Source organism: Podarcis gaigeae (genome assembly GCF_964106915.1).
Source record: "Podarcis gaigeae genome assembly, chromosome: 5".
Lineage (NCBI taxonomy): Eukaryota > Metazoa > Chordata > Lepidosauria > Squamata > Lacertidae > Podarcis > Podarcis gaigeae.
Genome location: NC_139681.1, coordinates 91388056 through 91411799, shown reverse-complemented (window position 1 = coordinate 91411799; position 23744 = coordinate 91388056). Strand labels below are relative to the sequence as shown.

Below are 23744 nucleotides of genomic sequence, written 5' to 3'. Positions count from 1 at the left end.
GACGAGATGGTTGGACAATGTTCTCGAAGCTACCAGCATGAGTTTGACCAAACTGTGGGAGGCAGTGTAAGACAGGAGTGCCTGGCGTGCTCTGGTCCATGGGGTCACGAAGAGTCAGACAGGACTAAACAACTAAACAACAACAACAAGAATGTACCGTTACTTGATCAAGGACCCCTGGTAACACATGGTAACAGTGTTGTAGATTCCACACACCCACAATGAAAGAATGAGTGAAAGAACCAAGAGATACTTCAGTCCACTAAGAACAGCCCTATGCTTTAGGCCAGGGGTCTGCAACCCGCGGCTCCGGAGCCGCATGTGGCTCTTTTACACCTTTGCCGCGGCTCCGGGGCGCATACTAGCGAGGGGAGGAGGCGCATTGTGCGCCCCAACACTCCCCACTGTGGTGGGCGCTGTACTGGCTTTGACGTCGCATGGGGGCAGTGTGTGCGTTAGTCACACACCGTCCCGACGTCACCTGCCCGCCCGCCCGCCCGCTACATTGTAAGCTGGTCACTGTTTTGAAGGGGAGTGAAGAACACACACACACAAAAAGGTAACTTGTTAATTTAACGTTTATTTCTATGAGGAGGAGTAATTCTGAGGGGTCAAACAAAGAAATAATAATAAAAAGTGACAAAAAAGTTATTTTTCTAATGACGAGTTTTGCGGCTCCCAGTTTTTTTTTCCTTCGGAAATGGGTCCAAGTGGCTCTTTTTTTCTTAAAGGTTGCAGACCCCTGCTTTAGGCAGGGAGACAATGGCAGCCCACTCTGCTCAGTTATTTGTATTTACAACCCCCAGTGACTAGCCCTAATGGAGGTACAGATTTGAGGGGTTCTGAATAGCTTTAGATATGATGATGATGATATATTTATTTATACCCCACCTTTTTCCCTGACAGGAATCAAGGCGGCATACAGATTAAAAAAATTGCTAAAAACATGGGGGGGGGACAATTAAACATTAATATAATTAAAACTACATACACATATAAAATCTGTTTAAAACATACAAATAATTACAATAAAAACAGCATGGCAACAGCCCTTGCATTATAAGCCTGTTGGAATAAGAAGGTTGTCAGCTGCAGGTGGAAAGACAACAAGGGAGGAGCTAGACCAGCTTCTCCAGGGAGGGTGTTGGCAGAAGCCACCAAGTAGGGACGCAGTCTGGCAGAAGCCACCAAGTAGGCCCTCTTCCATGTCCCCACCAAGCATGCTTGTGAGGGTGGGCAGGACTGAAAGAAGGGCCTCCACTGAAAACTTCAAAACCCGGCCAGGTTAATATAAGGGAATGCCATATTTCAGATAGCTTGGACCTAAGCCATGTAGGGCTTTATTGGTCATAACCAGCACTTTGAATTGTGCCCAGACACAGTGCAGCTAATAAGGGAGTTGTATGATACCTATAACCAGTCCCGGTCAGCGATGTGGCTACAGCTCTTTGAGCCAGTTGAAGTTTCGGAGCACTTTTCAAAGGCAGGCCCCACACAGAACGCACTAAAGTAATTCCAACAGGGTGTCGTGTGTCACTGTGGCCAAATCAGACATCAGAAGGGATGGACAGCTGGCACACTAGCTTTAATTATGCAAATGCTCTCCTGGCCACCACAGAAACCTGAGCATCCATGCTCACGACTGAGTCCAGCAGCATGCCCTAACTATGAACCTGTGCCTTCAGGAGGAGTTAAACAGCAAACCAGAAGAGGAGCAGATTAACACAATGATTTATCTAATGGAGAGTGAGTCAGATGATATCCTGTTATCATTCCAGCTCAGTGAGGAAGAATTAAAGAAATATTATATAGGGAATAATAGTATTGAAGAAGATTTCACTCTGACATATAAAGTGATTTACGAAGGGGAAACTCACACTTGCAAAGAGAAAATGAACTCATGGATTATTTTATTACCTCTATAGTATGCAGTTGAGCTTTCATGACAAGATGTTTAGGGACAGAACGTTTGTGGGGGCCAGAGATGTCTGAACAACTACAATTAGGTGGGAAACTCACCTAGGAAAAGAAGTCTCCCAGGGATGGAAGGATCTGCCAATTTCAGTTCATCATAGAATCATAGAGGTGGAAGGGACCCAAGGATCATCTAGTCCAACCCCTTGCAACGCAGGAATCTCAGCTAAAGCATCCATGACAGAGATGGCCATCCAACCTCTGCTTAAAAACCTCCAAGGAAGGAGCGTCCACCACCCCTTGTGGGAGTCTGTTCCACTGCCGAACAGCTCTTACTGTCAGAAAGTTTTTCCAAATGTTTAATCAGAATCTCCTTTCTTATAACTTGAAGCCATTGCCTCGAGTCCTACCCTCAAGAGGAGGAGAAAACAAACATCAGTTGTTCATTTCCCCAATCTTAAATTCCATTCTCCATATTTCTGGAGAAAATTGTTGCTGCTGTTTACTTTAAATCTTCATAAAAATTCTGCAGCATTTAATGCAAATTTCTTCCAATAAACACATTTTTATATGCAGGCCAGTGGTTTCCAATTAGCTATTACTGAGGACCCCCGATTTCTCAAAAGCCAAGCCATGGACCCCCTACTTTTGAAAATTTTGATAACTCTATGCTAGTTACCTCTGCAAAGCAATTTTTTTTTTGAATAAAATGTGGTGTAGCCCCTAATAAACAAAGGATTTTAGGGATACTAAAAAACAGAGTATGGCTGAGTGACATCTGGTTTTCAACATTGTGATATATCAGCAGCTAAACATTGTGATATTCTGATATATCACAATGTCTGAAATTAGGGATCAGGTGTGGGGATGAGGGAAGGAGCTGTCACAGAAATCGGATGGGTGGGGGGAGGAGAGAAAGCAGAGTCACCTCCACCACATGGTTTGAGTGGAAGGGGTTGGGGGGGGGTGCATCAGTGGGGCAGCCAGAAAGGCGCACATCCACTGTGGCTGCTCTCCTTCTAACTGAGAAAAGCTGTTCTGTCTCAGTACCTGGGGAAGGTAATGCCACAGGCCTTGAAGTGAGGGCCATCAGCTGTCTTGTTCTCCATCAGCGTGAGGGGAAGGCAGCACCTCACAATCGGACTGCCCTGTTTTCCCTCAGCGTTGAGGGGAAACTGCAGCATTATTGGCTGCCCTGGTTTCGCTCAGCATGAGGGAAAGCAGCTCAGATTATCGGCTGAGATTATCATGCAATATTGGCAGTGCCATGAAATTGGCTGCCCTGTTCTCCCTTGCCGAGAAGTGATATATTGCTGCATACTGCCAGGTTAAAATCACTATCGTGGTGTGATTGCAAAACCAATTTTGACCAATATATTGAAAAATCACACAGCACTAAAACAGACCATAAAATTTGTGATAAAGGTAAAGGTAAAGGGACCCCTGACCATTAGGTCCAGTCGTGGCCGACTCTGGGGTTGCGGCGCTCATCTTGCTTTATTGGCCGAGGGAGCCGGTGTACAGCTTCTGGGTCATGTGGCCAGCATGACTAAGCCACTTCTGGCGAACCAGAGCAGCACACGGAAATGCCGTTTACCATCCCACCGGAGCGGTACCAATTTATCTACTTGCACTTGCACTTTGACATGCTTTCGAACTGCTAGGTTGGCAGGAGAAGGGATCGAGCAACGGGAGCTCACCCCATCGCGGGGATTCAAACCACTGACCTTCTGATCAGCAAGCCCTAGGCTCTGTGGTTTAATCCACAGTGCCAGCCGCGTCCCTCCAAAATTTGTGATATTACCATGCAAAAATGACAAAAAAATAATTTGGAGGGGGAAGGGATGGGGCCACAGACTCCCTAGGTGTGTTCTGTCTATCCCCAGGGATCCCTGGACCCCTAATTGGAAACCACTGATATAGACTAATGAACCCATTTTTGCAGGTTATTTTCACTAATATATTCATATTTTTATTTTATTTTATTTTGAAAATGATAATTTATTTGCTTTGGATATCTAGCAGCAGCAGTTCTTAATGGTTGGACTTGGCCACATGCTCCAACTCGTCCTTCTTCTTGGTGGAGGAACCCTTAGCTGCATTGATCAGCTCATCTGCTAGGCACTCAGCTATGGTCTTTATGTTGCAGAAGGCAGCTTCACGAGCTTCATGAGCCCCAGTGCAGAGCAACCAGATAGCCTGATTGACACAATGGAAAGGTGACACATCAACAGCTTGTCTCCTCACTGTGCCAGCTCAACCAATACGGTAGAGTCTTCATGAGGGCCACTGTTGATGATGGCATTCACCAGGACTTGAAGGGGGTTCTCTCCTGTGAGCAGATGGATGATCTCAAAGGCATGTTTGATGATGCACAGTCATGAGCTTCCTGCCATTGTTGCGTGCGTGCATTATCATTGAATTAGTGAGGCGCTCAACAATAGGGCACTGGGCTTTGCAGAAGCGCTTGGCAGCATAGCGCCCAGCATTGTGTGGCAAATACTTGACACATTTCTCCTTCACTCCAATGTAATCCTGCAAGGAGATGTCACTGATCTGCACATCATTTGTGCCCCATTTCCCAAACAACTTGACATCAGGGGTCTCTGCCATAGCAGAGACTGTCTCCCAGTCAGTCATTATGGAGGCACTTCGCTCTCCTCCTTGTGTCCCGTTTGCTCGCAGAGGCAGAAAAGTTAATATATTCATTTTTATGCACACTTTCCCCATATATTTATAAACTTGGTTTGGTTGGAGAACTGCATTGAAAATTTCAGGTAAGTGAGAATTTCAACAGATTGCTATGTTCCAGTTTTCAGGTTGTTTCTGAAAGTGCAGATTTGATAGATTCAACTTTAAATGAGAACTGAATCAAATCTCTCTCCCTTCTCTAGTCACTACTGTGAGGCACCATGAGAGAGTTAGGAAGCAACAATTAGACCTCCATGGCAGCAATGGCAGCAGGTAGATAGTGTTCATACGCTGAAAGAAAAGCCACAACAAAGAGTTTCAGAGGTATTAATAGCAGCATGTGTGGTGGGGAAGACCCACCCTCTCAACACCAGTGTCACTGCTGCTTATCAGGCTGGGGTGGGACAAGGCAGTAGCAAGGCTGGGGCTGTATTAGGAGTGCTGGATTGGTTCCACCAGTGCCCTTAACCTCACCACCAACCTGCCCTGCCCCAGCTCTGTGCAGGTAAGCAGCAGTGATGCCAGTGTCAGAAGGGCAGCTCCATGGCCCACCACATATGCTGCTAATGGGAGGTATGGCAAATTTTAGCAGGCATACCAAAAAACAGCGAGGGAAAATTACAGTGGTGAAACAGAAAAACCCAGAATGGAAAATTGTCCACCAGAAGGTTCTGTTTGCTACAACTGCATGTAAATGAGACATTTTACAAGAGCATGCTTTGCAGGTGTAACAGTACAACAAATAACTACTTTCTGGAATAATTGGCAGACAATCCAGTAGTTAAAATGAGAGTGTGGCAGCACAAACAAATGTGGATGGGTACCCAGTTGAATGTAAGCTAGATGCTGGAGTTGATGTCACAGTTATCTCACTGACTATTTAGACTACATTCAAGATAGAGCCTTCTAGAGTCAGATAAAAACCTAAAGCAACAATGAGAGAAACACTCTGCAACAGTGGAAAGGTTCAAAGCAACTATGCATTGTAATGGTGAAGAAAGAAAAGTTATTTATGTGAGATCAATGCCTGTTAAGACTCAGAGCATGTGAGGGCCTGGTGTTGCTTAAATGGCTGGGATAAATGGCATTAAACATTGTCAGCAGTCAACCCACACACAGACTATCCCACACTCTTCCAGGGTCTGGGCTGGATAGGAACTTCAAATAAAATTAATCTGAAACCAAATTCCATTTTTTCCCATATTTGTTTCCAGACAAGTGCCAATTTCACTCTTTAAAAAGCTGGAAGAAGTGGAAATGGAGGTCACTGAACCTGTTGGTGATCCCACAGATTGGTGTGGTCCAATGGTTATTACTGGTAAGAGGTGGGAAAGTATGGATCTGTGTTGATTATTCCCAATTGAAATATAGAAGAGAACCGTATCCCATGCCAGTTGAGAAGGCAAGTCCAAATTCTTTTCTAAATTAGATGCCAACAGTGGATTCTGACCAATTTCATTGACAGAAAGCTCAACAAAACTATCAAAATTCATTATTGTTTTGTTTTTATTATTTATTTTGTGTTTTATCTTGTATTTTTATGCTGTGAACTGCCCTGAGGTCTATGGCTGAAGAGCAGAATACAATTTGAATAAATAAATAAAATAAAAATATTCCCTTTGGGTGTTTCCAGTTCAAAATACTACCCTTCAGAATCACTTCAATTCCAAGCACTTCCAGAAAAGAAAAGAAAAGAAAAGAAAAGAAAAGAAAAGAAAAGAATTTGGGGTTGTTGAGGGGGTCCTGAGTGATATGGACAATGTTATAATCATGGTGCAAAATATGGAATTACTTTATACACGACTGTGACAGACCTTACAACAGCTTCTTGAGGCAAAAGTCACACACAACCAGAAGAAATGTGAGTTTACAATCTGTAACTTCCAAAGAACCTAAGGATTTATTGGAACCCAGATTTTTAAAAACCACTGAAGAGCTTCAAAATGCAAACTAAAATAGGACAACCCCCTCAGCCATATTTTAACCTAGCACTGTTTTGTTTTAATTTGCATCAGAGTCTCTTGGGTTGACATGCCAATTTCCATATTTGTGAAAATAACTAAATATGCTAATATTCTCCAAATACAGAATGTGCAATCAAATTATCAAGAGTCTGGTGCAATGCTCTTGGTGAGAAGAGTTCCATCCAGAAATATGGTTCACTCATGGATCAAACATCACAAGTAGAACTTTTGTTTCAACACCCATCCCCTCCAACATAAGGCTCTTCCATAGAGTTGGCAGAGGTGGATTTAGGGCAGTGTGACCAGTTCCCTTGCACAGGGTTCAGGGTCTAAGGGGCGTTTTCCCACCTATTTCCCAAAGCCAAGTTAGCACTTGCTCAGCTTTGAAAAGGAGATGGAAGGGCTCTAGGATGCTGCCAGAGCCTCATGCCTTCTTCCCAAAGTCCAGAGCCTTGCTTAGTTGGCTTTGAAAAGGCAGCGCAATAGCTGGGCGGTGGTGCCAAATTTTGACCTCGCACAGAATTCTATATTATCAAGCTCCACCCCTGGAATTGGCTCTCACATTCAGCTGTAAATCACTATATTGAATAATCAACTTATGAGAAATCAAATGAAGTGTCTGCATATGGAGACCTGCCAGTATTCCAATGTGGAACTTTCTTAGATTAGTCCAACATATTCTCTTCACTACACCTAAGGACAACAACAGAGAATGTAGGGCAGGACAAGTGGGACTCACAAAGCGGTCCCTAAACAATACCCTTCAGCATCTGCTGCCTGAGACAGCTGTCTCACTCTACGAATGGTAGGGCCAACCCTAGGGTTCAGATAAAGCATTTCCACTTCCACCAGCCAATCAAAGCATGATTTTATTTATTTAGAATATTTTTATTTGTAAAACCTGTCTTTCAGAACACAGTGCCCGCACAAGACAGGCTCTAAAAGACATGAAAATACAACTAAAAACAAAGTGAACAAGCAATGCAGCAAGTACATCACAATTCAGCCAAATGCAATACTTGCAAATACAGTATGTGTCTCTACAGTTCTTTTTTAATGGGGAGTGAAAATCAGCATCAGAATTAAAGCAGGGAGTGAAGAAGAAAGTGGAGAGTGAAGATCAGCCGCAGAATGAAAAGGGAAAGTGAAGATCAGCATTGGGATGAGAGGAGCAGGTGGTGGAGGATGAGGATGAGGAGACAACAGCAGAGGAAGCAACAGGTGGATCTGCTGCACCTCCCAGGGGGTCCAGATCCACTGCCCAAGGCACTACCTCACCCTACTTCATGGGCCAGCTGGCCCTGGTTGGTATTATCCAGTTTGTTGTATGCAGGAAGTGGGAATCATAACAGTAGTAGTTTCTACTGAATATTCATAATTTGAAAATCTTATTTTTTTGAGAAGTAATTATTCTTCTCTGTCAAACCTTGAGAGGTATGCAAGGGAGGGTTCATCATATTGCCCTGGAGGAAGAAATGACCCTAGCTCATTTCCAATTATGAGTTAATTCGCTGAGTATGTGCAAACAGATTATTTCCCTAGGACCCAGCAATGAAGAAAAGGAACCAACAAAAAAGTTAGCCTGGTGAGGGGGGAAAACTTCATTCAACCCATGAGCTTCATTTAGGGAAACAGGAGCCTCTACCATGTAGAGGAGACGCTCTCCTTGCTCAGCAAGTAGAAGATGAGACATACCGCACAATTATAGCCGAGCAATTCACCCACTAGAACTGGTGAGATGATTACTCTATTTTTCACAGCATGCCTCATGGGTAATGACAAGCAGTGCATGCAACTTTACGCGTGAGTGTCTTGTGTCTGTTTATTCCCAGCAATGCCAGCAGGAAAAACTGTATCTTACGACACTCTGAACCATAGGTCCTTGATGCTTCAATAAGCAGCTCTCACAATGTGCTTTAAGTCAATTTTTCTCCCCTTGGAACTATATATTTGTAACAAGATTCCACATGGCACCCATTTCACAGAGAAATCACAAAGCACTTTGCTCTTTTTTTAAAAAAAAAGAGGAGGGAGGGAAGGAAGAAAGGAAGGGGGAGAAAGAGAGAAAGAGAGAGAGAGAGAGAGAGAGAGAGAGAGAGAGAAAGAAAGAAAGAAAGAAAGAAAGAAAGAAAGAAAGAAAGAAAGAAAGACAATGAACTGGCTGTCTTGCTTTCATTTACATTTTTCAAGTTGCTTTCTCAGTTCTCAAAGTCTTTAACCTCTCAAGTGTTCCTGGACAGCCACTAGACATCCACCACTTGGACTGACTTTTGATAGGTGCCATGGCAGTTGCAAAGAACAGAGCTGCAGCTATTTACTTAAGAGGGTGGCGGCCATAGAGCTTAGGAATGTTTTCTGTAGCCTCACAAAAGGATAAATTTTACTGCACAATATAGCCACTTTCTAACAGATGAAAGAAATGGATTCAGTGTTGGGCACACAGAAAGCCAGGGAGACCTCAGTGGATAATGATACATAGTTAAGAGATGAACTCCAGAGCGCGCAGCACATTTACTGCCAAAGAAATGCAGTTGTAATTATTTTCTCGTCCACCTTCCCACACTCCCCATTTTAAGAATCCAAGTCCTAATAGCCAATATGTTACACAAGTCTCCTCTATGTGTCACGAGAGAGGGGAATGACAAATTAGTTCTCATGAAAGCTTCCAAAAGTTCTGACCCTCTAAAAAGGGTTGTATCAACGTGTTAGGAGAGATGGTATACATATTGCTATTGTGCAGCAGTCTGCATCAGCTCATACCTTGGAGGCCTCAGATCCACATGAGAGATGACAGCAGACATGTAGATCTGTGGTCAGGAATCTGAGGACTGTGGGCTGAATGTGGCCTCCAGGCTTCTCTATCTGGCCCTTGGGAGTCTCTCCAGACCATATCTCTCACTGGATCTGCTTTGCACACTGAGTGCTTTTATCAAGCTGGAATGTATCACTGAACAGTGATAATTGGCTCTTGCTTGTCAGGAGGTTAGGACAGAGAGGGCTCTGAAACTGTGTGTAGAAACTAGCCTAAACTGTCCTGTTAGAACCTGGGTGATTTACCCCCAGGTTCCAACAGGACAGCCGGTATGAGATGAGAAGAAATGCAAAGTAAGAAAAGGCAGACAGCCAAACAGGGTGCTCTCTTCACTGTCTGTTACCTATTGCCCTAACAGAGGTGGTTTTAGGGTAGTGTGACCGGTGCGGTTGCACTGGGCACTATGCTCCAGGGGGTGCCACAATAATGCTCTATAATGGAGCGCAAGAGGCGGCGGGGGGGGGGATTTTAGCGATGCACAGGGTGCTGCTGAAATCTGAGAGCTCAAAGTCCGCCACTGGCCCTAAATAGATTTCAGTACGTACCATAAAGAACCTGGGGCTTCAGATTGTATAACCCCAGCCTGAGTCACATCTACTGCTTCCCTATGCCTATTGGGGAAGACCTTAGTAATTTGCTGCCCTGTGCAAGGTCAACACTTGATGCCCACCTCCCATTCTCACAGTGCCGGCTTAAGCCAGGCTTTGGGAAGGAGGCGTGAGGCTCTGGCACGGTCCTTGTTATTGTTGTTGTGTAGTCATTTAGTCGTGTCCGACTCTTCGTGACCCCATGGACCAGAGCACACCAGGCACTCCTGTCTTCCACTGCCTCCCGCAGTTTGGTCAAACTCATGTTCGTAGCTTCGAGAACACTGTCCAACCATCTCGTCCTCTGTCATCCCCTTCTCCTTGTGCCCTCCAACTTTCCCAACATCAGGGTCTTTTCCAGGGAGTCTTCTCTTCTCATGAGGCAACCAAAGTATTGGAGCCTCAGCTTCAGGATCTGTCCTTCCAGTGAGCACTCAGGGCTGATTTCCTTCAGAATGGATAGGTTTGATCTTCTTGCAGTCCATGGGACTCTCAAGAGTCTCCTCCAGACCAGAATTCAAAAGCATCAATTCTTTGGTGATCAGCCTTCTTTATGGTCCAGCTCTCACTTCCATACATCACTACTGGGCAAACCATAGCTTTAACTAAAACTCCATGGCAGGGTCCTAGAGCCCAGTAAACACTTGCAGGCCAATAAGCACTTGCCTGATGTTGGGAAGAAAGAAGGAAGGAAGAAGCTAGGACCCTGTCAGATCCCTCATGCCTCCTTCCCCAAACCAGGCAAGTACTTACCAGGCTTTGAGAAGGTGCTCTCCTTGGCTGTGTGCCCAGTGTGGCTGTACCGCTGCCCTAAATCCGCCTCTTGACTATTCTGTTAAAGTGGGCTCTATCAGCCAGGCAGATAAATTTATTACAGCACTTGAGATATATGTTTTCAAATCCCTAGAAAGAGAAGAAAATAGATTGGTGGGATGGGTTCTTCAGCATTTTAGTTCTTGGACAGAAAATCATTGTTAAAATAAAAAGAAAAGAGATGCGAGAGAAATCAGTATGTGCTTCCTGTAGTTAGTTCTCTCTCAGCTGACCAAAGTACTAATATAAGCATTCTTAGACATCAGAAACTGAGTTAATATTATGAAGTGACATTTAAAAATGAATCTGAATATGGCAAATGAAGAATTGGACCTCATAATTTCCACCTAGAAGTTTAAATTTATTCTTGCCCATTACATTTGACCATCTAGGATCCTCTGGCTATGAAACCTAATTCTCAAATCCCAAACTGCTATATTGCCACCAGAAACCAAAGCTTCTTTATAGCCAATGCCATTTCATCAAATTCACATTCATTGATTAGAGTTTGAGAAACCCATCAGATTTAGAATTAGCATTTCCCCTCAGTTTCCACACAGATTACAAGTACATGGCATGTGAAACGGCTCATATTTCTTGAGTTAAATTATTGCTGCTTCTGAAACCAAAAACAGCCTATTATTAGGTACAAATTAAAATGTAACTTGGATTCTATTTGGTGAAGTGTAGTAGATATTGTGTTGTACTAAAATGACTGATTGACAAGCGTGCTATGTTCTCTGCGTGGCAGTCTTTTAAATCTGTGATTGCTTTAATATTGAAATGTTTCATAGAAATGTTTTCAAAGTGTAGTAATAAACTCCTCTTGGATGCGAAAATAATCACTAAAGTATTTCTTGGGTACTGATTTGTACAGGCACTTCAACATAGGGTCTGAAATCGGAGTGTTAGTCTTTTTTCCTAAATGTATCATTATTGTAAATAATATACTTTTCCAGAAGAAAGTACATAACTGGCCCTTAAAGGCCTTCAGAAAAAGACATGGAAAATTCAAGAGAAATATCGACAAATATTTTAAAACGCATTCAGCAATGCAAGTAAAATGGTCACAAGAGATACCATATATTCAACATAAGATGCTATTATATTAAAACATGTTGGTGTTTTCATTTCTCTATGTTTCACTTCCCACCTCTGCTTTTACTATACAGTGGTACCTTGGGTTAAGAACTTAATTCATTCTGGAGGTCCGTTCTTAACCTGAAACTGTTCTTAACCTGAGGTACCACTTTAGCTAATGGGGCCTCCCGCTGCTGCCATGCCGCCACCATGCAATTTCTGTTCTCATCTTGAAGCAAAGTTCTTAACCCAAGGTACTATTTCTAGGTTAGCAGAGTCTGTAACCTGAAGCATCTGTAACCTGAAGCGTCTGCAACCCGAGGTACCACTGTACATGGTTTGTTTCACGGGAAGGGATACTTCTAAAGTAACAAGCACTGGGGGTGGATCAAGGGCTGCACAAGTTGTGCACATGAACTGGGTGTGCTGAGCTGGAGGGGCGGAGCCTTCTCACAGCAAGGTAAGTGAGGTGCCAGGTTTGGGGAAGGAGCTGCAGGTTCCTAGAGTCCTTCTTCCTCCTTCCCAAAGCCTTATTGGCACTTTCTAGCTTTGGGAAGGAGGTGGGAGGGCTCCGGGACCCTGTCAGAGCCTCACGTCTCCTTCCCAAAGCCCCATGCCTGTCTTACGCAGCTTCGGGAAGACAGCACAAGGGCTTATGGGGGGTGTCAAATTTTGGCCTTGCGCAGGGCGCCATATTACCACAGCCGTCACTGCAAGCAGCACCTTCCGCAAGCAGCAGTTTCTTTTAATCTTTAATCTGGGTGAGGAAGACAGGGAGAGAGGGAGCTGAATGGACATCTCAAGGTAGAATATCCCATAGTTTAGAATGACGTGGCCACCGAGGAGGCTTTCTCACACCTGCTACTTAGCTTTGCCTTGGCCACCACAGAGACATGAAGAGGAGACTCCCCAACAGATCTTAGGGAGCGGTCAAGCTGCTCAGATAGACTGCACCCAAGATAAATATGGATTTAAAGATGAAAACCAGAACCCCTTGAACTGGACCCAGAAACAAACTAGCAGCCAGTGCTGATCATATAAAATTGGTATCCTGACCTTGACAACTCACACTGCGATGAAGACAGGTCACTTCTTTCTGCTCAAGCATTCTTTTTGCATTTGTTGGGATTGTATTGGATTTATCAAGCACTAGTTGGGAATTTTTTTCCAGCAGCCAGAATATTTTTTGCCTATTCTTTAAACTGTTCATATCAATTAAGTATTAATTAATAGCATAGCCAATTAGTTAAAATAAAAGCAGGGTTAAACCCTGGCTGATTTTAATATGTCCTTATTGATGTATTATTACCTTTTCCATCCTCTTTCTGCCCTATGTGCTATCCATGGAGTAGTTTTCAAAGTGCATATGTTTAAAGCCATTCACATGAATACGAAGGAAACAGTATTTTCTTCAGCAAACCTTGCACAAAATACTTGAATTTCTGATTTCTTTTGTTAGGTTAGATTTTGCCTGTGCAATTTTTTTTTTTTTTTAAATACACATTGGAATTACAGCCTCTCAAGACACAAACATTTACCAGCATTAATGGGCACGTCCCCAGGTTCAACAAGCCGCTTTTCTTAAGTAACTCCTTGCTTTCTCATTGGGTCCAATTCAAATGCTGTTAAATCTATAAAAATCAATAGTGAGTCTATGCATTATGTAGCCATTCCATCTAAAAATATATAGTATGGAATATGGGCCAGATACAATAGAGCAGCCAAGCACATGTAATTTACCAAACAAATCTAAAGCACTCCCACATTGATTTTTGTAGTTTTCTAGCCCCTAGTCACTAAGCAGAGAGAGAGAGGAAAATGGCTTACTTACAAAGTGCGCTAGTTCTTGGGGCTACAACATGTTCATCTTAGTGTCTCTGAAGAAGGGTTGCAGGCCAGTTACCACTGCCAATGAATTTCTAGGTCATCTTCCCAGTTTGCAATATTCACTTTTAGGACCCAAAATATTGGTTGCTAAAATTACACAAATCAAGTGTTTTTCTGTAAAAGTATATCCAAGGGCAAATATCTACACACAATGAGGAAAAAATGGTATGTGCGTGTATTTATATAAGATTATTTTCCCCAGTGCTTTTAATGACAAAAAAACTAGCAATGAGAGTGAAAGGAATAATAGCAGAACCCATGTTGACACTGTTGCGTATAAATCTATTAGCTCTACATAAACAAGCAAGCAAGAATTAGTGTTTAAAATGATTTAGGGAACCATTCTTATTTTTTAAAGTGGGTAAATTCCTTTGCTAGTGTTGCTTTTCAAAAGTCTTCTTCTATATTCTTAGATGTATTTGAGCACACTTACACATGTATCTGAAGAGGATAAATTTGGCTGTTGCTTAAGCCTAGGCAGCAAGCTATGAAATATGATTATTTTAACACTCACATAACCCATTCTCTGAGCACATCACAGACCTAAGGCATGTTGTATGTAGAATGCTTTCTCATATTTTATTTACTCATAAGTATCATTAACACACACAAGATCTATAGCCTCTGTTGCCATGTATCTCTCTCTCTCTCTCTCTCTCTCTCTCTCTCTCTCTCTCTCTCTCTCTAAGTCTTTAGTAGTCCCATGCTTATCTATTTCAGTCAAATGTATTTCTTATCGGGGAAAAATAGTGAGCAACCTGACAATACACTGTTATCGAGTTTTTTCAGCTGAGACCCACATGTCATTCAGCATGCAGACATGCCTGTGCTTGATTGATGGATGGGTTTGTGACAAATAAAACGAGGATCAACAGCTTTGCACCTTTCCCCCCCATCAGGAACCCAGAGTAAAGCACAACTCTGTAACAATGGCCGGATTAGGGATGCATTAGCTCTCCATCGACCAAAACCCATCCATTCCCATCAATACTTTGCACTTAATAACCTGAAGCTATGATAAGAAAACAAAAGAAGGAGAAAGGGGTAGGAGAAAACAAATCAATAGAAGAAGGGAATGTCTGTAAGATGTACTGTCCAAATGAAGAAAAAAAATATTTTTTTTTGTTGAATTGGTAGGATAATGCCCCTTGACAAGAGAACAATGTACTGTCAGGGTTTATCAGGGAGAAATTGGCACAGTGTTAAGCACAGGTCTGGCATCTGAATGATGGCACTTACTGTGGCTGGAAAAATACATCATTCCCAATGTGTAGACAATACCTGCCAATATCCATCTAACAGTACCAGACATCACAAACCTTTAAGAATCACATTCCCGTTATATGATGTAGAGACCTCATTTTGACTCTCTATACCTATTTTATTCCTAAGAATAACTCTGGGCTAAAAATGGTATTGGCCATTGTTTTTGAAGTCTTTACAACTTGATTTATATCTTCATGTTCTATGATGACTTCAATATTATTATTATTATTATTATTATTATTATTATTATTATTATTATTGATATTATACTTTGTAATTTGCTTTATCTTACCTAAGCAATCCAAAGCAACTTACTATTAATATTTTTCAATTCTAAAATATCAAAGAAATCCACAAGTGGATGCTAAATATTCCATGAAATCAAGGAACATCCTTATGTGAATTGCAGACTACTTTCTTATTTTAGGTGGGGTGTAACACTGTATCTAAGCTACACCTTGTTAGCTTCATTGTTAGCAGACAGATGTGGAGGCACTTAGTGCTTCCCCATACATCATTTCCTGCACATAAAAAGCTAGCATGTCAGGGACATTTGCTCCTAGTTCTCCTTGTCCTGCTAGTGTTCTATATGCAGGAAATTCATGTATGGAGGAACAGTCAATAATGTGAACTACACAGTCCCAATTTACCAGATTGCACTATTAAAAGAATAATAACAATTAACACTGGAAACACAGCAAGGATAGAATCCAGAAGAATTCAGCAGCAGTTGGCCAGGGATATACTATAGCAGGGGATGCACCCTCCCAGTGATGGCTGTACTGTGTTCACCAGGATGAGGATGGGGCGGGGCAAAAAAACCCCAGGGTGGTGTTAGTACAGGCAGGTGTGCGCACATGCGCGGGATGCCACAAACAACAACTCAGAGTCGCCCCAGCTTGCAGCTGCCTTGCCCCACCCCATGCCCAGGAGGGGGTGCCACTTCTGTGCAGCTGCCCATGCCCACACACCACTGCTGATAGAACCAATAAAACACTCTCTATTAAAACTATCTGACATATCATACTGGAAGGCTGAGCAGAACCTGGTTCTGAAAAAGACATCAATTTTGGTGTCCATCATTCTTCCCTAGGGGCATTTTGCATCTAAGGCATCTAAGCTGATCAAGTCCTATCCTGCTACCACTCACCTAACTTCAGAGAGGCAGGAACTCTGGTGATTAATGTAACACAGAGGAACTCTGGTGATTAATGTAAAGTTCAGACAGGCTCAGGCAGAAAGAGGCCCATGAGGTACCAAGGTCCGAAACCATTTAGGGCTTAAAAGGTGATAACCAGCACTTTGAATTGGCTCTCTGAAGCTTCTAAGAACCCTGTGTATTTCTTCTCCTGTGAATCTGATTCATTAAAGAGAGTCCAACAACTCATCCCTTCCACAACAAGTTGAACACCATCAGAAAGATGAACTACCCACCAACAGAATTCTATCAAAGAATACCTGTACTGTGTCCATCAGTTTATTGGTCCTGGCTCCCATTCATGAACACAGTACTCACAGCCCAGTTATTGTTGAAGGCTTTATTCCAAAAGTCACTACAATGCCCTGGAGGTGGTGAGTGTTTCACTGATGAAAGGCATAGTTGGAGTAACATCAGGCAGCTCTTTCAATGCATTAGCATCATCCGATGACACCGAGGCAGGACTGTCTCCAGACAACACACTGGGCCTCTCCAATGCATCCAAATCAGCACCTCCTAGAGCACTGTGCCCCTCCCTAGAGTATCACTTTAAACTCTTGTCTTGATCTTCCTCCCCCTCTCACCAGCCCTGCCAAAAATTATCCACAGAGCTCTTGACACCATCCAGTCCATTACTGATTCAAGATGCTTCCACTGCCTCACCTGGCTGAAGAAAACAAGTAGTAGAGCTGTGTGTCATCAACGCACTTGATGATACCTTGCTTTGAATCTCCAGCTGACCTCATTAAGAGATTTCATGTAGATATTGAGAAGGGTGGGAGATAAGAGGAGACCCTGTGGTACACCACAGTGTCAAAGTCACATGCCTTAGCAGTAATCTCTAAGCACAACCTTCTGGAAATGGTCATCCAAATAGGAGGGGAGGCACTGGAATACAGTGCCCACAGACCCCAATGCACATACACTATTCAGAAGAATGCCATAGTCAAGAGAAGTGAAAGCCTCAGAAATCTCCAGGAGAATTAACATGATCACGCTAGCATTGTTTTGGAAGTTTTCACATTCCATCAGATAAATTATTATTACTCTGTAAATGGTTAGCAGTAAAATGGTCCTTCTTAAGAATGGAGTATTCTCTGTTGTCCTCCTCATGGGTGAACAACCTCATAACTGCACACCTTAATCCAGGGGTCAGCAAGGTTTATCTTGCCTGGGCCGGATCACGCCCGCCCGTGATTTTCGGCGTCTGCATGTGGACAGGTGTGATTTTTGGTGTTGGTGTCTGCGCAGATGCGATTTTCAGCATCTGTGCATGCGTAGAAGCAATTTCCAGTGCCACGGAAGCGAGTCTCCGCGCTGCGTTGGTTTAGCGCAGCACGTGAGCAGGCAGCTTAGTTTGGGGGTGGCTCATGGGCTGGTCAAACGACCTCCGTTGGTTTCTTCTGGCCCATGGGCCTTAGGTATATTACCATTCAAATGAACCATCAGCTGTTGTACTTTTTTGTTTTTTGGGGGGGAAAGCTAAAACAAAAAAACTGCACATTTGAATACTACAAATAATGCACCATTGAATCATAAATAATGCCATTATGGATAGAGTGTTGAAACCACACATTCAATAGTAAGGGGATGTTCCAATTAAAATAAAACATGCTTTAGCTCTAGTGATGTTAATGGCAAAGATTTATTGAACAAGCTTAACTCTCTCACTGAAATAAATGGGGGCTTAAACTATGGTTGGATTTTGTCCTGGCACATTAACACACATTCACAACATCTCACTGTTTTCACATAATTAAAAAATAAGCACGAGTATCAACAAAACATCTTTCTTCCTATAATCTCCTCCACCCTCCTGGCAGGTTATTGATGTCTAACATGGTAGAGGGGGAAGCTTAAAAGACTAAGAGATTCCTTTCAAAACACTTACATTTCAAATACATGAATACACCCATTCAAACAACAACAAAAAACAGATAGTGCTCTGTACTTCAAAACAAGTGCCATGAAGTTGAGAGAGGATCTATTACTTATACTCACATAATAAATGAGGTTATCCCTGTTGTAAATTATTTTCTCAATGGGGCCTTAATTATAAATCCATAATTAATTACGACTTCTCTCCCCCCCATCAAACATAAAATAATTATCTGTGATGTGATGATATCATCATCTCTAGAGCAACCAATTATGTCCTTACTGATATCAAGTGTGGAGTGAATATAAGCAAGATAGCTGGAGCTGGTTGATCAGCCTACTTATCTTATTATGACCCATGAAAGGGCATGTACCTATGCATTAAGTGATTCTATCATGATAACTTTGAATGACTTTTTCACCTGGAACCATATGCAAAGGCTTGGGCTGTCTATGTGGGTATCAGGGATGCAAATAGGATTCCCTGGGCCAAAAACACTATGTGTGGTTTGGGGTCCCTGCATCACTCCCTCCCACAATCTGTTGAGGAAAACTGCTACTTAGGAACCTGTATTCACTTAACCTAGCCTACTTCACAGGGCTATTGCAAATAGAAAAAGAGAGGTGGAATATAAACAACCTTGAGTGGGGAAAAAAGATATTAATGGGAGGCAATGATAGCCGCCAAACTGGATGAGTTTGAAAGAGGGTTAGATAGATTAAAGGAGGGTAAGGCTAGCAATAGCAGATAGCCACAGTGGTTATGCTTTGCCTACATGGTTGGAGGCATTATGCTTCTGCATATTAGTTGCTTGAAACACAGGAGGGGAAATTGGTGTTGCATTCAGATCCTGTTTCCAGGCTTCTCCTACATATCTGGCTGGCCACTTTGAGAACAGGATGTTGGATTAGATGGGCCATTGGCCTGGACTAGGAGGTTTTTATGTTCTTATGCTATCAGTGGCGTAGCGTGGGTTGTCAGCACCCGGGGCAAAGCAAGTAATTTGCACCCCCTAACCCGTGGATTTGCGCCCCCTAACCCTAACCCCCAGATGTTGCGCCCGGTGCGGCCAGCCCCCCCTGCACCCCCCACGCTATGCCAGTGTATGCTATGCCATTCACAGATCATGTAAAGAAAGGCAGAAAAGCAGCCTTCTTGCTTTAACTGCAACCTTTCCTAGTCCTGATATTTACAATAAATAAGCAAAAGTTGCTAATCCTGCTGAATAACAGCAAGCAAAAAATACTCTAAGTTTGTGCTGTTTCACAATTTAGGCATCTGAACTATGACCTCTCAACCTAGCCCATCCTCATAGGACTGTTGTGAAGATAAAGGGGGAAGTGGAAGATGATGTAGGTGGTTTTCAGCTGGTGAGAGGAAAACAAAGATGCAAATATACAACAAGCAACAGATATCTGCAGTTTAACAACTCTCAACAAAACATATACGCACACAAAACATTTTGCCAACCTGTAAGAAAAATATCATTATGTACAGTCTATAGGAATTCTAACATGCTGCAGCTGTAAGGTATTTAATTATTTTATGGTTGTATTTGATTATTCATTTTGTATTTTGTATGTTTGTGTTTGTTGTTGTTGTTGTTGAATATATTACCTGCCCTTCACCAATAGGTCTCAGGGTGGGTGACAACTTAAATTTCTGTATTAAAAACAGCTTAAACAAACTACAGTCATAGTAATATGACTGTATTTTAATATTCTGTTGGAAGCTGCCCATAGTGGCTGGGGAAACCCAGCCAGATGGGCAGGGTATAAATAATAATAATAATAATTATTATTATTATTATTATTATTATTATTATTATTATTATGTGGGTCATACAAACACAAATAGATGTCCAAGGCCTGGGTAAAGATAGTTACTGTTCATTAACAGCCCAGTGATAACAAGCAGACCAGTGGTAGTTGCGTGGGGTGTGTGGAAAAGCAGAATGGAAGAATGCAATGTCACAATCTTTTCTCAGTGGGAAGAAAACCTCATTTACTGGTATTCCAAGGGAGTTACTTCCGTGTAAAGCATACCAAAGCCAACAAACTGTGTTTTATTCTGTTGGCAGCTACAATATTAGATCCATTCCAAATTGGATACATTCCAGTCTGGGTTCAGGATTTGCCATGGGACTGAGTCACTCTTGGTCACCCTGATGCAGAGAGTGGGGCAGGGGGACTGCCACTTTGCTCCTGTGTTTTGACCTCTCGCTTGATACTATTCCATGGTTCCTCCTGGACTGGCTCTGGGGGATGGGAATTGAGGGCACTGTATTACAATGGTTCCAATCCTACCTTTAGGACCAGTGTAGCATCGAGAGAATGTCTTTCAGCCCCCTGGCAGCTATGTTATGGGGTGCCGCAGGGGCCTATCTTATCTCCGGTGCTATTTAATATCTACATAAAGCTGTAGGGAACAGACATTAGGAGTTCCAGGTTACAGTCATTTCTGCACCAGGAAAGCCTTGCCATGGTAATTCATGCATTAATTACTTCAAGACTGCATTACTGCAATGTACTCTATGTGGGGCTTCCCTCACACTTGATCCAGAAGCTGCAGTTAGTGTAGAATGCTGCAGCACAATTGCTGACAGGAGTGAGGCCTTGTTAGCATATAACACATGTGCTCAGAGATCCGCACTGGTTGCTGATTTGCTACAGGGCCAACCAAGCTCAAGGTGTTATTATTAGTATATAAAGCTCTTAACAATGTGGAACAAGGTTACCTAAGGCATTGCCCTCCCCCATATGTGCCCACTTGACCGCTTTGATCAGTGGAATTGGCACTGCTACAGGTGCCACATAATACCCGTTCCACATTTGTAAGAACTTGATTGCTTAGTGTGGCAGCTCCTATACTTTGGAACTCCCTGTCTATTGAGATCAAGGAGGCGTCTTCACTGTACAGTGGTGCCCCGCAAGACGAACGCCTCGCAAGACGGAAAACCCGCTAGACAAAAGGGTTTTCCGTTTTGGAGGCGCTTCGCAAAATGAATTTCCCTATGGGGTTGCTTCGAAAGACGAAAAAATCTTGCGAGTTCCCGCGGGGTTTTTTCGCTCCCCCCCCCTTTCCTAAGCCGCTAAGCCGCTTATCAGCTGATCCGCTAAAAGCCGCTAGACCGTTAATAGCGCTAATCTGCTAAGCTGTCAATGGGCTTGCTTCGCAAGACGAAAAAACCGCTAGACGAAGAGAATCGCGGAACGGATTCTTTTCGTCTTGCGAGGCACCACTGTATTATTTTTGGTGCCTGCTAAAACATCCCTGTTTAGACAAGCCTACCCAGATGCTTAAAAAGCTGAAGTATTTTTTATCTTAGTATTTTAAATTTGTATGGTTTAAGGCAGGGTTGTATTTTTTCTCTCTTGATTTTACTGTTTCATCTTTTGTAAACTGATTTTTTTTTTAACAGTCAAGCAGTGTATAAATTTTATGACATAAATAAATAATCTGGAGATATGGATTCAGGTGCTATCAGTTGTTGAGCTTTCTTTCTTTCTTTCTTTCTTTCTTTCTTTCTTTCTTTCTTGCCAAAGTTGTTGAGCCATTTTTGAAATATCATTTTGGGACTCTAAGGAAGGCCTCCAATAATGACCATTTGGGCAGGTTAATGTGTTAGAAAGCTCTCCTTCAGATAGCTAGGTACCAGACCATTTAGGACTTTATAGGCAACACTATGGACACATTCCAGAACACAGCATTCCAGAATCTGAACAAGCCTTCAAGAATTTGAAAAATGTGAATTTAATATTAATTCATTTGTTTTCAAACCACTTTGATTTCATTCTTGGTGAAATTGGTGCCAGTATGACGTTGAATATAATTTTTACTCTAGTTTTTATTTTATACTGTTTCACCTGCTCTAATTTTGAAAGCTAATCTCAGCTTTATCAGAATAGGGTTGTAATTTTATTAGAATAGCATTATGGAGATTTTCACAGCAGATTTGGAGGACAAGAAAGAGGTAAAAGGTAGGTCCAGTCATGGCCGACTCTGGGGTTGCGGCGCTCATCTCGCTTTATTGGCCGAGGGAGCAGGAGATACTATAAAGGGATAATCTTAAAGGAGGGAGGTAAAAGAAGGAATGCAGGAAAATATGTTTTTTAGTTGAAGGATAATGTGAACATGGAGAGGCCCTAGTATTGACTGCACCATTTTAAAAAGGTTGCCAGCAGTTCTTAGCAGAAGAAACACTGGTTAACTTTGATATAGATTAAGCATAGACGTCTAATAGTTAATTTCTAAGAAGGGAAGAAATGGCGACTGCTTGGAAATTGTATCCTCTGAGCTAGAAACACTTGCAAAATTGTAGATGAGAGGACTGCCCTTTGCATATGACCAGAGATATCCCTTATTTTGCATAATCCAAAACTCAGCCCTGGTGTAGGAAATACATGGGTGGACTGAGGGCTCCTTGAATTAAAATTTGGATGGGGAGTGATTACAGTAATAAATTGTGTTGATTAGCATTTTTGTCAACATGATATAGACTAAAAAATAATAATAGGGTACTATAAGGGCATGCGTGGAAATAAACAAGAATGTGCAAATTCACTACATCAGCATTTCCCCCTTCCAGAAGAATTGGAACCCTAAGAATAAAGCAAGTACTTCTAAATGATATTTCGCAAAAGTCAGTTACTAAGTTGGAACAAAGACACGGTTGTCTTTTCTTCAATGGACAGCTCTGGGTACAATCCTATACACATTTGCTATGGAACAGTGCTGGACTTTGGGCTCTCAAATTCCAGCGGCGCCCTGTACAACGCTAACATTTGGCGCCCCCTGTCTCTCACGCTCTGTTCTACAGCATTGTTATGGCACTCCGCGCAGCCCAGTGTGCAGTGCAGCTCACTCAGCCGTGCTACCCTAAAGCTGCCTCTGTAAGCAATCCCAACATGGTAGTAATGCAGATTCTGAGGTGGAAAAACTGCCCTGTCCTAAGCCCAGCAGGTTTTTTTCTCCATCTTGCATTAAAAAAATAAATTGCTTCCCACCGACGCCAATGCGCAACCATTTATTTTTATTTTTATTTTATTTATTAAATTTATATACCACCCTCCATCGAAAGTAAATAATAAAACCAAAACAGACACCTTTAAAAGGCTGTAGGATCAAAATGCCAATCTCACTCCTCTACATTTACATTCATGTGCATTTGAGGGCCACATTAGTTCCTGGGTAGACTTCTGGGGGCCGCATTGCAGTGGTGGGCAGGGCTAGAGGCAGAAGTGGATGTGCTCTCCTTGCTATAGCATGTGCATGATCCTTTCCCTACCAGGTGCAGGACGCCCCTCAAGCCATAGCAGGAGCGATATTAAACGCAGCTGTGCCACTGTTGCTGTCAGTGGGGTTATTAGGAATTCCTTGAGAAGTAGATGTGCCATCTCACTTGGTAGGCCTTCTGTCCACCCATGAAGCCATGCTTACACCACACCCAATGGCTCCTCAGCTGGTTTTCAACCCGCTTGAAATCTGTGGCCCTACTTGGGAGCAAATCCAATGGAAACTAGTGGGACTCACTTTAGACATGGATCAGATTGTACTACATGGCTGTTTTCAAAAGTGATGATAAAACTCTTTTTTGCACTCCCTGTATCAAAAATTGAATACTGAAACTAAGATTAGCTAGAATGCACCTTCG

The 23744-nt window shown here is 42.6% G+C and overlaps 1 protein-coding gene and 1 pseudogene across 9 annotated transcripts in view; both read right to left on the bottom strand.

Annotated features, from left to right (window-relative positions):
- LOC310845006 (uncharacterized protein) overlaps positions 1 to 23744 on the bottom strand; it is a 448061-nt gene that overhangs the window by 131812 nt on the left and 292505 nt on the right. The gene's annotated exons all lie outside the window — the stretch shown is intronic.
- On the bottom strand, positions 3919 to 4625 carry LOC310845055 (small ribosomal subunit protein uS7 pseudogene; annotated as a pseudogene). The gene has a single exon. The product of its transcript is annotated as a small ribosomal subunit protein uS7 pseudogene (transcript).